This window comes from Talpa occidentalis, unplaced genomic scaffold, assembly GCF_014898055.3.
Source record: "Talpa occidentalis isolate TD23 unplaced genomic scaffold, MPIMG_talOcc4v2.1 talOcc4.6, whole genome shotgun sequence".
Lineage (NCBI taxonomy): Eukaryota > Metazoa > Chordata > Mammalia > Eulipotyphla > Talpidae > Talpa > Talpa occidentalis.
In genome coordinates this window covers 134,951,739-134,967,015 of record NW_023604972.1, presented here as the reverse complement: position 1 = coordinate 134,967,015, position 15,277 = coordinate 134,951,739, and the positions used below count along the sequence as shown (strand labels likewise).

Sequence of the window (15,277 nt, the reverse complement as noted above, 5' to 3'; positions counted from 1 at the left end):
ATCTCAACACTGATTTATGTATTTTTAAAATGTCAGATACACCTCGTTTACGGTGATTCCGTGAAATATTCATAGGGAACAATGTGGTGCTACAAAAATGCAGATAAAGCATCACCACTTAACACACCACTACACCCGTTAAACTTTGAAACATTAATCAAAGCACATTAAGTGCTGAATTTGAAGTGTGTGGAAGAACAAAAGCGATCTCTGAAAATTGAAAGAAGAGTGTAGCACTAGAGTCTTGTAATCACAGTGGCTCAAGCTGGGAGAGGCTGATCATCGCCATAGCAACAGACTGTGTTTTGTTACATCATGGAAATAAGTGTGAGGGTTATGAGCGCAACATCCCGCCGAGGGACAAATACAGAGCCATTACAGGAAAGGGCAATATAAGACGTAGTCACAGGTAAGATGAGGCTGCTGAAAAGGGTAATAACCAAAGCACATGAAGACTGACGAGCAGCTCATGAAAATGCTATTCTATTTTTATATTGGGACTTTCATTTGTAACATTCTTAATCACTGTTATCACCGACTTATTCTCTCTCTCTCTCTGAAATAATGCAGTGTTGCTTCAAAACAAAAGTTGTACCCTTTATTGACTGAGATCTTACATTTTACAAATATTGCCAATTCAAAGAAATATAGGAAAGATTTAATTCTATATGGTGTGAGAGATTACATTCTTAGCAGATATTCCACTGTATAGAGAATGTGGGGAAAATATATCCCGTAGAAAATGTTTATGTTCTAATCATTCGTGTATGTATTCCAGGGCTGTGAACCATATTAGACCCACTGATCTATTATTGAGTGTCCATTTGTCTATTAAATCCACCCAAGTCCAAAAATCAGTGTACACTGAATTGTGCTTCTGGGAGTGACCGAGTAAGTTCCAAGAGTAAGTTCCAAGAGTAAGTTCCAAGGAGTGGCTGGTGCTGCCGCCGGAACAATGGCAACATCTTGGGATAATACAATTAGCAGCTGCCTGCAGGTGAGGGATGTTGATTCAGGGGGACGCTGAATGAATCAGCATCTCCATTCTCTCTCCCCCTGGAGCTCTGAACAGGCTCTCAAGGAGCTAGGGAATGGCGGATAGTGGAAACCACCATCTTTCTGATCTAAAGAACCTCATTGAGGAGTCAGAGTAATTCAGTCCCATTGAAGAGAGGGCAAGATACCTATTTCCACTTCTTCTCTGAAAAGGACAGAGAAGGACCCGACTTCTGTCTGACCACATCTTTGGCTGACCCTTGAACCACCCTGAGTGGGTGTGGTATCATGTATGTAAATTATATTTCAACCAACCTGATCTTAAAATTTTTATATTTTAAGATGTGGGTGCTGAAAAAATACACAATTTAATTATAATATCAAACAAAATTTGACACACCACCTCAGGGAATCAGCTGAACTTGTACTGTTATATATGAGACGTTCTAAAACACTTATAAGTGGGTATTCAACATATGAAGACAGTCTTGATAACTCTGTGATTTTAGTGTTTATCTGAAAGCAAACATTCTGCATGAACTAGCAAGTAAGCAGAAGAGCACTCCCAATGTTACAAGGTAAACGCTGAGGATTTTGCTGCACAGATGCATAGTCTTCACTGAAACATATGAGGACGCATTTACTTGGGTCACCTATTTTACCTGTAGTGAGTAAAGTAATGTAATGCTGAAAATGTTTCTGTGCCAAACATATGGTCCACTTTTCATGTAATTGTCTCGTGAGAGTGACTGTTGTAATTTAGTAAATCTAATGAAAATCTCATAGGCTTTATTCTCAGAGAGAGCTCATTTTGTATCCCGACTCTATTTACATATGATCTCAGAATTACCTTGATGATTAAAATCTGAAGATTAGTTACTGATGCATTCGTTTTTGCTCTATAGCCAATTACTACACGTAGAATAGCTTAAAACAACACACACCTCATTATCTTACTTTCCTGGAGGTCAGCCATTTAGTCAGTGTCACTGTAAGACAAGGTATCAGTAAGACCAGTTTCTTCTGGAGGGTCTAGGTGAGTACAGTTCCTGTTCTTTTCCCCTCCAGAGGGCGCTGCTTTCCTTCCTGTCCTGCCTCCAGCCTCAGATCCTTGACAGCCTCTTCAGAGCTCCAGCCTTGACCATCCCACCTGTTACTAAAAGGCTGGTTTGTGGTGGTAGAGAGCCCAATGGGTTAATCTAGGATAATTGCCCCATTCCCAAGTCCTTAACTTAATCAGCTCTACAGATTTTCTTTTGCCACGTAATATAATGAATTCGCAAGTTCTGGGACCAAGGACATGGGTATTTTTGGAGATATTATCACCCACTTGCATAAAGGGCAGCCCTGAATTGTGCTATCAGCTGAACTTTCAATAGTTGCTAAGAAAAAGAAAGCCCTTAACTTCCTGGTTTTTACAGTTTAGTAGGAATTTTAATGAATCCTGCCAAAGTGATGTAGGACAAAAAACAATTTATAGAAAGTGGCTGGTAAAAAACACTTAGTTATTAATATTTTAACAAAGGAAAACTAGTAAATACATAATGAATATGTATATATTACAATCCGCATTGAAAAATAGTAATAATTAAGAAATTGGAAGCAATTCAGAAGGTTGTCCTACAAAAGTTATATGGAAAGATAGGATCAAAACAAAACGGGAATGACACTCCAGTGGTGATTTTTGCAGTTTTCTCTGATTAAAATTGAAGCAGAGAGGGTGTTTAAATAGATACAATTAAGTTAATGCATTTGATAGATTTTGATAACCTTTTCTGGCAGCATCTACTTTATCCTTCACTTAATACAAATGTGCCAAAGATCCATGCAGAATTTGGTGGATAAGCTGTTGGGCCTGGAAGAACGGACACAAAGTGGTGAGCGGACTGGACTCTTAGCAGGAGACTGACCACAGTCTCAACCTTCTTGCGCAGTACCCTTAAGAGTAATTTGTGATGTTCTGAGACAAGAACATGGAAGAAAATGTTAAAAAACCCATGGAGTATCAATTAGCAGATGAGTACAGGTAATGGAGGTTGTCATGGTGATGATACTGGCAAGAGAGAACAGAGTTCCCAGAACTACCATATCCCCTCAACATTTCAGTTAAGCATGATCTGAAGTGCATTGCTTTCAGTATAGCAAGGGGTGGTTTTCTTTGCCAGAGAATCTCTTTTTGATGGAAACCTATGTTTTCAAAAAACTTATTAAAATACATAGTGATAATTGCATCTACGTCCACTTATATATTGTGAGATTTTTTAAAGCTTTATTTATTCATGCATACAAGAACTGGGGTATAGGCCAGAGGAGCTGGGTTGAGAAGATCCACCAGAGACAGAGTGGGAAACAGAAAGACAGACTGACTGAAACACACTGCTGAGAAGAGCAGAGGGTGAGTCAGGAGAGGTCTGCTGCGCCATGTGAATTGCTCCCTGCCTGGGACTCAAAACTCATGCTGCAGTGGCTGTGGACAGCTTCATGGGCCAAGTCCTAACCCCTTGCACCACCAGGGAGGCCCCTTGTAAGGGCAGGACAGGCCACCGAGCAGGTTTTCTAAGATCCCATGCAGACCGGGTAAAGGAGGAGTCAGAGTCCTCAGTGGTTTTTGCAGGTCTTTTATTGGGATTCACCCGGTACATGGCAGGCAAGGGTGCTGGGGGGCGGGAGGCTGGCAGGCCTCCCAGCCCCCAGCAAGTCTTCACTCTATCTGGACTCTCCGGCCTTCTCTGCTTCTCTAGGCTTCTGCTGCTTCTTTCTCGGCTTCTCTCTTGCTTCTGCTGGCTTCCCCGTGAGGTCGCCCTTAAAAGCCCAGTCTCAGCCCAGGTGAATCCCATCTACCTCTGCCCACACCCTACTCCAGGTGCCTGCCATCAGGCATGCATTCAGGACTGCAAGGATCCATCATCTATCCTGCTGGCAGAAAAGGAGGGCAGAAAAGCCTGACATTTTTCCTTACCCTACACTCCTCTATTGTGAGATCTTAAGAGCAAAATCAAAACTAAATTCACTACATTTAAGGTTATTCAATGGTTTAAAACTAATTCTCTTAATATTTTTTTCTTTCTAACCAATCAAGAATCAAAATTATTATTCTGGAAAATTTGATGACATATGTATTTTATTCTAGCTTCCAGTGGATTTAAAAATGTTAAGCAACCTGGTAATATTGTCTAAAGATATTTAAAGCCCTGATAAAAGAATTTAAGTGTATGCATTTTTAATATAACTTATGATAAAAATTCAAAACATAGAAAAAAGTTGAATGAATTATTTAATGGGGATCTATTATTACCATAATTAGTTACATTCTTGCCACATTTTAATATCTTTCTAGATAAGTATACATAATAATACATTTGCTCCATAAACCATTTTTCTACATAAACCATTTTTCCATAAACCATTTTTCTCCATAAACCATTTGAGGATAAGTTGTAGACAAAATGACACTTTCTCCTAAGCACTTTAGCATGATTTATCTAAGAAAAAAGAATTTTCTCTGTTATAACCCCATATATAACCATATCCAAGTAATTTCATGTTGATAACACATTCATATTTGCTCAGTTTCCTACTAATAAATTTTATTGAATTTTGATATAAAATCTAACTGCAGAGTAGATTTTGTATTTAGTTTTTATATTTCTTTAATCTCCTTTAATTTAGAATACTTTATCTAGGTTTTTTCTTTCATGGAATTGATAATTTGGAGGAACCAAATTCCTGCTGGGCACCACAGCAGCTGGGCACCTGTTCTTGTCTGTTCCCTCATGATTAGATTCATGGGATGAAATTTTTATTGTCATTGTGATGCTAAGTTGGTTCACTTGGCTTTCTCCATTGTTAAAATAGCATTTCCTCTTAGAAATAATATACAGGATGCTGCATTGATACTGATTATCCTGTTTTCCCAGCAACACATTTTACTCAATGAATTTGTGCCCATTAGTAGGCCACACCTGTTGCAGGTAGTGGAAAATGGCAGTCGTTTGTGGCAGAGGGGGAAATAGAACTGTGATATACAGCTTTGCATGTCTCTGTGGGGGAGAGCTGAGCTACAATGGTCTTTGAAAATTATCTTGTCAGGACAAATAGCCGGATCTTCATAATCTTGCTTCAGAGAGCATTGGATATGAATCAACTTGAGAAGGGTCATCACCTATGAGACAGCTCTCTGCAGTTGGTGCAATTCCTGAAGGGTTAACACCTGAACCTGTTAATTATAACGACATGGGTAGCTTTGTTAAATCAATTGTGCTCAGGGGGAAATATATGTTATATTCTATAAAGTCAATATCACTCTGATATCGAAACCTGACCGAGATATCACAAGAAAAAAAAAATTACAGACCTCTATGCCTGATGAACATAGATGCAAAAATCCTCCACAAAATCTTAGCAAATTGAAATCAATAATACATCAAAAGGATCACATATATACCAAGTGGATTTATTTCAGGGTACAGGAGTGGTTCAACATCTGAATATGTTGTGTAATTCACCACAGGTCAATGTAAGGAAAGAGAAAACATCATATGATCATATCAGTAGATACAGAGAAAGCATTTGATAATATTCAATATCCACTTATGAAAAAAAAAAAACCCTCAAGAAACTGGGACAGATGCAGCAGACCTCAACATAATGAAGGCCATGTATGACAAACTCATAGCCAACATCATGCTCAGTTGTGAAAGACTGAAAGTTTTCCCACTAAGACAAGACAAGGACATGCATTTTCAGCACTGCTGTTCAACAGAGTATTGGCATTCCTAGCTAATAAGGTGAGAGAAAGCTACGAAAGGAATCCAGACCAGAAAAAAAATACAGAAATATGATTATTTACAGATGTCATAGTAATATACGTAGACCACACAATAAAACTAATTGAAATGATAAACCAATACAGTAAAGTTCAGGGTACAAAACTAATTTATAGAAATCAGTTGCATTTCTATATGCAACAAGAAGCTAGAAGAAAAAGAATCAAGAAAAATAATCCCATTCATAATCTCATAATAATTAAATACCTAAGAATAAATTTAACAAATGTGAAGAAAGACCCATACAATGAAAATTGTGAGACATTGCTTAAAAGAAATAGAAGCCACACAAAATGCAAGTTTATTGCATGCTAATAATTGGAAGAATTACCATTGCTAACATGGCCATCTTGGGAGAAGCAATATACAGACAGGATTACACAAATGTGGATAAGAAATGATCTTCAAATATTTAATTTCCCTTCCCATTGAGTTTCTCTGAGGTACTACAATGCCCTCTACAGTTCTCTGGGGATACCCAACTACAGATTCAACTGACTTTACTGAACTACTGGGCTCTAATCACCAATGAAGAGCTGGGTATGCCTTAATTCAATAGTAGGGACAAAATAGACAAACCTAGTGACTGGAAGTATTGAAAGACCATGAACACAAAAATAGATGTGATGATGTGAAGAATCCACACTAAGAAAAGTGGACCTTTTCCTATGAATAGATGAAAGGGTGTTGTTCAATGTCAGAAGTAGAAACACCAACAATTATACAATTGCCAAGATTCATACTCAGACCTGGTTGGTGAATGAATTTGTTAATTCAATGAATTTATTAATTTAGCTTCCTTCTTTGTTGAGTGAGCCTGTCTTCTAAAACTGATTGAGAAGCTGATTTTTTTTTTGTTTTAACAATCTCAATAAATACTAATGAAATCTGAAATCTGTCAATTTTCATGTGGAGTTAAACATAAATTAATAGTAATGACTCCATTTCCATTTTATCCATTTATTATCATCTCAATCACAGTTTGAAAAGTTTTTTTTTTATATAACAGATGGCTCAAACATCTGTATTTAGCTATTTTATTGTATCAAATGTATAGTGTGACCTGTATATATTATTCCAAATTAAATATAACCTATCAAGAAAATTGTTTTCTATTATTAACACATTTTTATCAAATTTCCCAGAATGTTATAAAAAGAATCCTAGTTAGTTTTGGTATCTCCAGTTCCTTTGACTTTATAAGATGAAATTCTAAAATGTTAAAAAAAAAATCAACAATAGACTAAAAAATTTTGTGGCTTCCTTCACAATTTTTAAATATGTGCTTGCATCAAGCCTATATACTTTCATTTAAAAACTGTATTTGCTTAATATGTTTTTATTTAACTGACAACTTTATGAAAAGTTATTGAAGGGTATTTAGATGCCTGAACTCTAGCCTTATCTTTTTTAAAGATTTTGGTTAGTAATAACATTCAATATATAATTGAAGCTATTTCAAACTGAGAACAATCAAACAAATGGAAGATATATCTGAGTCTATGTGGAATTTATGATATCCTTATTATTCCTTGGCCCACGTAAGTAAAATTGTTTGAATCGTTAGTTATTGACAAATATTTATATCCCATCACTTTTCATGATGAGTTATAATTTTGCCTTCTTTGAGACAAACTCATATATTATAATACCATATACACTATTGACTCAAAATATAGTATTTTTCTTATAAAATGCAGGTATAATTATTTTCATACACTTTTTTGACATTGAGATAATATTATTTTTTTTCTGATAATGATGCCTAGCTCATTGACAATAACTTATTTGTTCTATTTTTCATGTATTTTATTGGCAAACACAAAATAACTTCATCAAATATAAATTACAATGATTAATTTAATGCAGCATACAAAGTGAAGTAAGAATTAGCATTTGCATTTAAAAAACCCAACCATTTTAGTAATTCAACACAAGGGCATGCAAAGTGGTTTCCTTGACAACAAGAGATAGTAAAATTTTATTTATGAGTTTGAAATTATATTATCTCAAAATTCAATGCATAGTCTCATTGTTTTAATGTTACTATGAGAAAATTCTTTTGTACTAAACAAAGATAGGTAAAATAATCCTGCCTTTATGGAAGAACAAATGTAAAAATCTCAGATACAGAGAACACATAAGAAAGGGGTTAAGCAAAAATATCCTTGTTCAATTTAAGTTGCAAGAAATCATAAAGACAGTCACTTAGAATTTTTCAAAACAGTAAGTGGTTTAAAATGAAGATGTATTTAGTAAATTGAACCTGGATTAAGATTATTTAATTTGTTCGTTCTCCAATACATGCCAATATAGGTTCTTTTATAAAAGAAAGAATCAGGCAATGGATTTTATGTAATTGTTTAATTATCAATTAACATTATTACTGATTATTTGAAAATAATATTCCTAATTGCAAAATAGAACTATTGCACCTTGAATAAGTCAGATTTCTACAGATTATTGAACCAGTAGGATACATATAAAGAGATTTATTTTAAGGAACTGGCTGACACAATTGCTGGGGCTGTCAAGATCAAAATCTGTAGGTCAAACTGGCAGATTGGTTATTAGTTAAGAGCTGATATTTTTAGTCTTGAGTTGGAAAGCTGGAAAGTCTAGAAGGATTTCTGGGAGGCAGAATTCTTTCTTTGAGAAACCTCAGTCTTTCCTTTGAAGGCCCTCAGTTGATTGGCTGGGCCCAGTGATATTGCGGAGGGCAATCTATTTTACTTAAAGTCAAATGATTATAAATGTTCATCACATCTAAAAAGTATCCTGACAGCAACATTTAGATAAGGGAGCAAATATCATGGCACCTCAGTCTAGTCGAGTCAACACATAAAATTAACCATCATAACCACTAATTAATATTTCAAACTGTCAAGTAACGTAAGTCCCAAATCAAAATAACTTGAATGGTAGGGATACTCATTAACTCACATCCAAAGAAATCCAGGGATGATGGAACCAGATTTTTTCCGTTGTTCTAATTTTCCATGCTCAAACTTACAGCAAAGTAGTGATAGCATTTTGAGAACTTAGGAGACAAGAGAAAGACTGTTTCTTGCTATGTCTCATTCTTAGAATTAGGATGTGCTTTCCTTTGTGTGCCACCATCAGACCTCCCCTCAGATCTCAACAGCCAAAATCTGATCACGTGTTCATTTCTGATCAACTGTTAAAGAGAAACTCCAAAGCTACCTAGCTTGGACTGGCCATCTGACAAGGAATGGATTGTTTGGAGACAGCCATAATACATCTGCCATAAACCAGTGGTTTTTGAGAAAAGCCATGTTGAAGGAGGTCCCCTTTACTTGAGGATGACCAACCATTTGTTGATCAGACTTCCACCTGATTGAGGCTCACTCATGTTAGGAAGGACACTTCCTCAGTGTCCACTTCCTCAGTTTTAATATTTAAGTATTAAACTCGTCCAAAAATAACCCTATAGAAACACTGAGAATAATTTTTGACCAATGTTTGGGCATCTCATGGCCAAGTTAACTTGATATAAAATCAACCATCACATACTAAAGGACGTTTTTCTTCTGTAATTTTCTGCTTCATACTCATTCTTTTACTTGTTATTTCTTATATTACTTAAATTTAGGGCGAGACTTTGTGTGTGTGTGTAAGTGTGTGAGTGCATATGTGCACATGTATATATATGCAGATACATGTGTGTATATATAGATAGATAAAATATGTGTGTATATACATATGTATATTATTGCCTTCATTTGGAAAACTGCCCAAGCCTACCTACAAGAAAGACTTGCCTGTTTTTAAAACAAAAACTGACTGTATAATGAAAACAACCCTGTAAGCAATTGCGTAAATGTTACTTTAAAAAATAATTTCTGTAAATGAACATTTTTGTGATAGCTATAATTTATTTCATTTTGGAGAATAAGGATACTGCTACCATTAGGGTCAAGATCATCATGAGAAATCACATGGATCACATCCTCAGAGTTCAAGGAAATTTATTATCTTATATGAAATGGTCGGTTTGATCATGACTAATTCTTTTTTTGTTTTGAAAATTCATAACGGAAAGCCTTTGAAAATGAATCAATGGGGTTAAATTATTTAGGAGTTTATACAAAAAGCATATCTATTACTGTATCCATTAGTTATTACAATAAGAAGATACTTAAAATGAAATTATTGTCTGGGTTATAAAACATTGTTCTATAAATGTGCACAGAGTCTTCATGTTCACCCATGTTGGGTTCAAAAGTGTTTATGTTTTTGTCATATTGTATCATGCTCATTCCTGCTTTGTGTTCTTGTTATTGTTCCCACATTTATATTTAGATTTTACCCAGACTATTTAAGCAAGTGACTTGTTGAGTTAAGGAAACTGTGATGTTATGGTATAAAATGATAAGATGTTTTACATAGCCAAGAGACTATTTTTATAAAGGCTTGTAAGAAAATGACAGGCAGGATATGGGGGCTTTAGTACACAGTAGGAGTCTTGCTCTGGGTATTAAAAAAACAAACACTCTATGTCATCCAGGGCTTATAGTTGACACCATATTTGTGTGCATTCTGCTCTGCCTCGCCTATAAATAACATGTGTGTCAGCCCTAGTGATACAGAATGGGCTGAAAGGGAGCTGCATCAGAATTAAGTAGTCCAGCATGCTTTGATTAGTAAACACAGCTGAAACAAGGATTCAACTATTGAGAAGAAGATCAATTATCAAAAATTATAAGGCACAAAACACAAAGGAAAAATGAAAGCATTTTCAAGCGCTATAGCAATCAGCAGAACCAGACTCACTTGTTTCAGTTGTCAGACAGAAATTAAAATATCTACAATTTATATGCTAAAGACCTGGTAGAAAAGGTTGACAACGGGCATGAGCAGATGGGAAATTTCAGTGCAGTCATGGAAGTAACAAAGTGATAAAGAAAAGTGGTAGAAATAATATGTGAAAAATTCCCTTTGATAGACTCATCCCAAAACTTGACCTCATTATGCTGGTGAGTAAGAATCTGTGAAATTGAAGAGACATCAATTGTAGTGTTAAATTGAAATACAGAGACAAAGGGTTAAAAAGTCAACAGAATACACTCTCTAAGAGCTCTAGGATAATGTAAGAAGGTATAATAGACATGCATTTGGAATGCTAGGTTGATAAATGAAAGAATAGAATGGAATAAATATTGGAAAAAGATCATGGAGAATTTCCCAAATATGATGAAATGTTTTGAATATAAAAGTGTCTGATAAAAAAATCGAAAACCTCATTCTAAACTTGATGTAACTGAACTGCTGAAAACAGAGAAAAATAAAATTTTGAAAGCTGTTAGAGAAAATTAAAGACATTCTATACAGAAGAATGAGATCAGAATGAGCAGATTTAGTTTTGTCTGTTTCTTTGTTGTGTTTCTTTATATTCCACAGATGAGTGTAATCATCTGGTATCTGTCTTTCTCTGACTTAATTTGCATTGCATAACCCTCTGCAGTGATCCATGTTGTTAACAGAAACTGGACTGAAGAATTGAGGATACCAAAGGGGAAAAGAGGTGTGGAGCCCAGGGGGTGGGCAATAGACTGTGGTGGAGAACTCTAGGTGCTGTGGTGGGGGGTGCTGTGGTGACATGTATCTGAAGAGGTATGAGAGACTCTACCCCTAAATCGTATACAGTGTTGTAAACCAATGATACCTCATAAAATAATAATAAATATAAACATCTAAAACAAGCAAAAAGAACATTGGTGAATGAGTAATGGGGGTAGTCCTTCAGCCTGGAATTTCTGTGCGTAGGGTTTGTTAGACTGTTCACTGGTGGCTTTTCACACTGTCCAGTGGAGATGAGTCATCCAGCAGGTTCAGTACAAGAAACTTGGCAGGTTGAGACCAGCTCCTTGCTGTCCCCACTTTTTTTAGCTGATCTGTCACCCTTGTGGTTTGCTCTTCCATGAGATATGCTCCACAAAGAGAAGATTCCAATATTATAAGCACTTTGATTACCTACCTGTGCCCAAGCATAGGCAATCTGGTGGACTATTTGTAATCCACTTCTAATTTGCAACCAACCTATGCTCTCCTCTATAAGCTTTACAAATAATAATACCAGTGTTCTCTCCATTTGTCATTTTTTTCTTTTCAGTTTTCATTTTGTGGGGAAAAAGGGATGTCATCAATTTCCCTTCTAATGCTCCATTTTTTTTTTCTCTCTACGGGCCATCCATCACTGAGAGATGAATGTAAGATTGCAGACTTAACTTTGAACTCCATAAGTCACATTAATTTGGTTCATAAGAAGAAATGAGTTCATTATCAAAATTAATACTTAGAAATAGGTATTAAAGGAATGTTTTGTGTTCAGTAGTTACATGATTTAACAATTCAATAAGTATTTGTCCTACATATTATAAAGTCAGCACTTTATCTAATGGTTAGAACAATTACGATTCATTAACATTTTATTTTGCTATATTCTGTTGTCAAGGCAACCTTTCATTCTCAATTACTAAGCAGTAGAAAAAATTACAGTTTCTCATTTAAATAATTGGTCTTGTAATATACATTTTTAAAAGCTGTCTTTGTTTTCCAACCTTTGACTATTAATTATATACCACAGTTAAAAAGAATACAAGATTTAATTTAATTTTAATGCTATGTAAAAGGGAATCTGTATTTCAAACATATCAAAAACTTTTATGAAGAAAACTCTTCTAAAACTATTTACTTAGAATGATTGTAAGTTTAACAGCACTATAAGTAAACATGTTATAATGTTGTATAAGTTTTTTAATAAGATAGAATTTTAGAGTAGGAGAGAAACTTACAAATAATGCATTTCTCCAATGCAGAATTACTACATAACCAGCAATGATAAACTGTTCTACATTTTTGCACTAAACTTAGTATTTCGGGGTCATTACTAGTACCAGTCTTTTTCATGTTCCATTTATTAGGTAGTTAACTGGTATAATTCATTAACAATTTATTTCTGAATTACTTCTCCAAATATTTTTAAATGTCCATTAAGTGCTGTGAAGTAGAGCTAAAGATTTGAGTAGGGCAAATATTCCACAATTCTTGTGTTATCCTGGAGCTTAGAGACATCCTTTTCATCCTCTTCTGGAAAAGAAAGCAAATTCCAGTGATGGAGAGAAGTAAAAGTGAGAGCATTTGGCATTTGAAAAATCTCTGTTCAACCTTTATTTTAAGCTTTCATATTTATTTGGTATATTTTTAGATAGGATCACATTTTTCTTATAAAATCATCAAAAAATAGGAAGCTGCATAGTTTCAAAAGTTCCCATTTATTCCACTTCTCACTTCCAACAGCAGTTTTTATGTATCCTACTAAGTATTTAAAAATTAAGAAAAATAAATTTTAAGATCACAATACAGCGAGAAACTGCGACTTCTCAATTTTTAAGATAAATATGTATTTAAGAACTATTTCCTTGTCAATTTGTATTGCACTACTTCATTATTTTTAACTCCTGTACAGGATACTACACTGCACTGGTGTGGTAGTGTCTTTAGCTCCTGTTGGAATGGCCATGTACATTTCTCCAATGGTTTAGTATTACAAATAATGCCGCAGGGAATGTGGCTGTACTGGTCTTTTTGTATGCATTTCAAGCAGTTGCCTAGAAAAAGTCTTGTTAGATCAAATTATAAGCATACTTTGGTGGGACTATGGTGTAGTTGTGCAATGGGTGCATAGATTCAGTTGTGCTAGATGAATGCATTCTAGAGATCTGCTGTGTGAATAGTGCCTACAGTTAACCATACAGCTTTGTGAACTGCAAAATTTGGTAAGAGAGTAAATGTACTAAATGTACTTATCTCTTTCTCTCTCTCTCTCTCCTGTCTCACACACACACACACACACACACACACACACACACACAGGAGTTAGGAAAAAAACATCATGAATTACATTTTTTGGTCTTTTTGTCAATATGACATTAATTTTTCTAGCTCAAGATTTTCTAATTAAATATCAATTTATATGCAAGTGTATTTCTGGATTCTTTATTTAAGTATATCAGTCTTGTGCTGATGCCATATTTTAAAATTGTTTCTTATAATGTATTTTAGTAACTGGTTGGGAATCTTTGTAATAGTCTTTATGGGGGGGGGTTCTATTTACCAATTTTTTCTCAAGGATAAAAGTTGAAAAATAATTTGTAAAACAGTAAGAAAATGAAAACTCATGAAACATTTTTAATGTATAAAGAATTATTACTAGTTTCAAAGGAACCTGAATAAAAATCCAGTAGATCTTTTTGGATAGAAATTGATAAACTGATTGAAAATACTATGTGGAAATATAAAGTGCCTAGAGGAGCACAGACAAATTTCAAAATGAGCAAAAATGGAAACCTTACATTGCCTTGACTAGTTTTAACATTGGTAAGATCAATATAGAGAAAATAGATCAACGGAACAAAATGGAGAGTTTAGATTGATTTGTGCATGTATGGCCATTTGACAAAGGTGCTAAGATAATTCAATGGAGAAAGATAATAATGTTTTCAATAAACATGGAAACAGTTGTATACATTTTGGGAAGAAAAATGACATTTTATCCTTACTTGATCCCATCCACAAAAGGAATTAGTTTATGATGGATCATAGACGTAAGCATAACATGTGGAAACATAAAACTTTCCAAAACACATAGAACACTTTATCTACAAATCTGGGGTAAATAAAGATTTATTGGATGAGACTTTTCAATTAATAATTTCTGTACTTGGAGAGATACAGTTAATAAATAACAAAGTCACAGAACTAGATGTAACATTTGTTATGAATATATTTGTCAAAATTTGTATCCACAGAATATGCAGAGTTCTTACAACTCAAGAGCAGAAACCCAATTTCTTAAAATCAGGCAAAATATTAGAACAGAAAATTGATGACACCAGATATACAAATGATAAGCTTTCATTATTCTTCAGGGAAATTTAAATTAAACCAGGAGACAATGCTTTTGAATGAGTAGGAGGGCTAAAATCAGGATGATAGGAAGGGGATTGTTGTGACAGTCTCTTAGAAGACCCCCATGGCTCCCACCTTCCAGAGTCTATGCCCTTGAATAGCTCCCCAGCTTTAGAGAACTTCTGTCTAATCAGTAGATTGTGGCAACTTTTGCCTGCTGTAATTTTTATGATCAGGTTACAAAAATTCTAATTTCTGTTTTGCTAGCTCACACTCTCTCACTGGCTTTGTTTAAACATGCTACTTGTTTGGAGAAGCCACATGACATAGAATGGAGGGCAGTTTCCAGTCAATGACCAGTGGGAAAATGAGGTCTCCAGTCCAGCAGTCCTCAAAGAACTGGTCCCTACTACTCGCAGCAGAAGTGATGTTGGCACTGAATTATCCACGGTTGAATCTGGTCCTTGGAAAAGAAGTGTTGGTGCCAGCCAATTCTGGAATGTGGGGCTATGGCTATACTCCCC

General features: G+C 35.0%; 1 long non-coding RNA gene across 13 annotated transcripts in view; it reads left to right on the top strand.

Moving 5' to 3' along the window:
- The first annotated feature begins 335 nt into the window (after positions 1-335).
- The window catches only part of LOC119261109 (uncharacterized), a 35,083-nt gene continuing 20,141 nt past the window's right edge, over positions 336-15,277 (top strand). For 10 of the 13 annotated variants that reach the window (XR_008549266.1, XR_008549258.1, XR_008549265.1 and 7 more), the window contains exon 1: positions 336-409. This is a non-coding gene — a long non-coding RNA (uncharacterized LOC119261109). Of the gene's footprint in view, positions 410-937; positions 998-15,277 lie in introns of those variants that run through there. The other 3 variants (XR_008549259.1, XR_008549267.1, XR_008549261.1) reach the window with 1 other exon arrangement.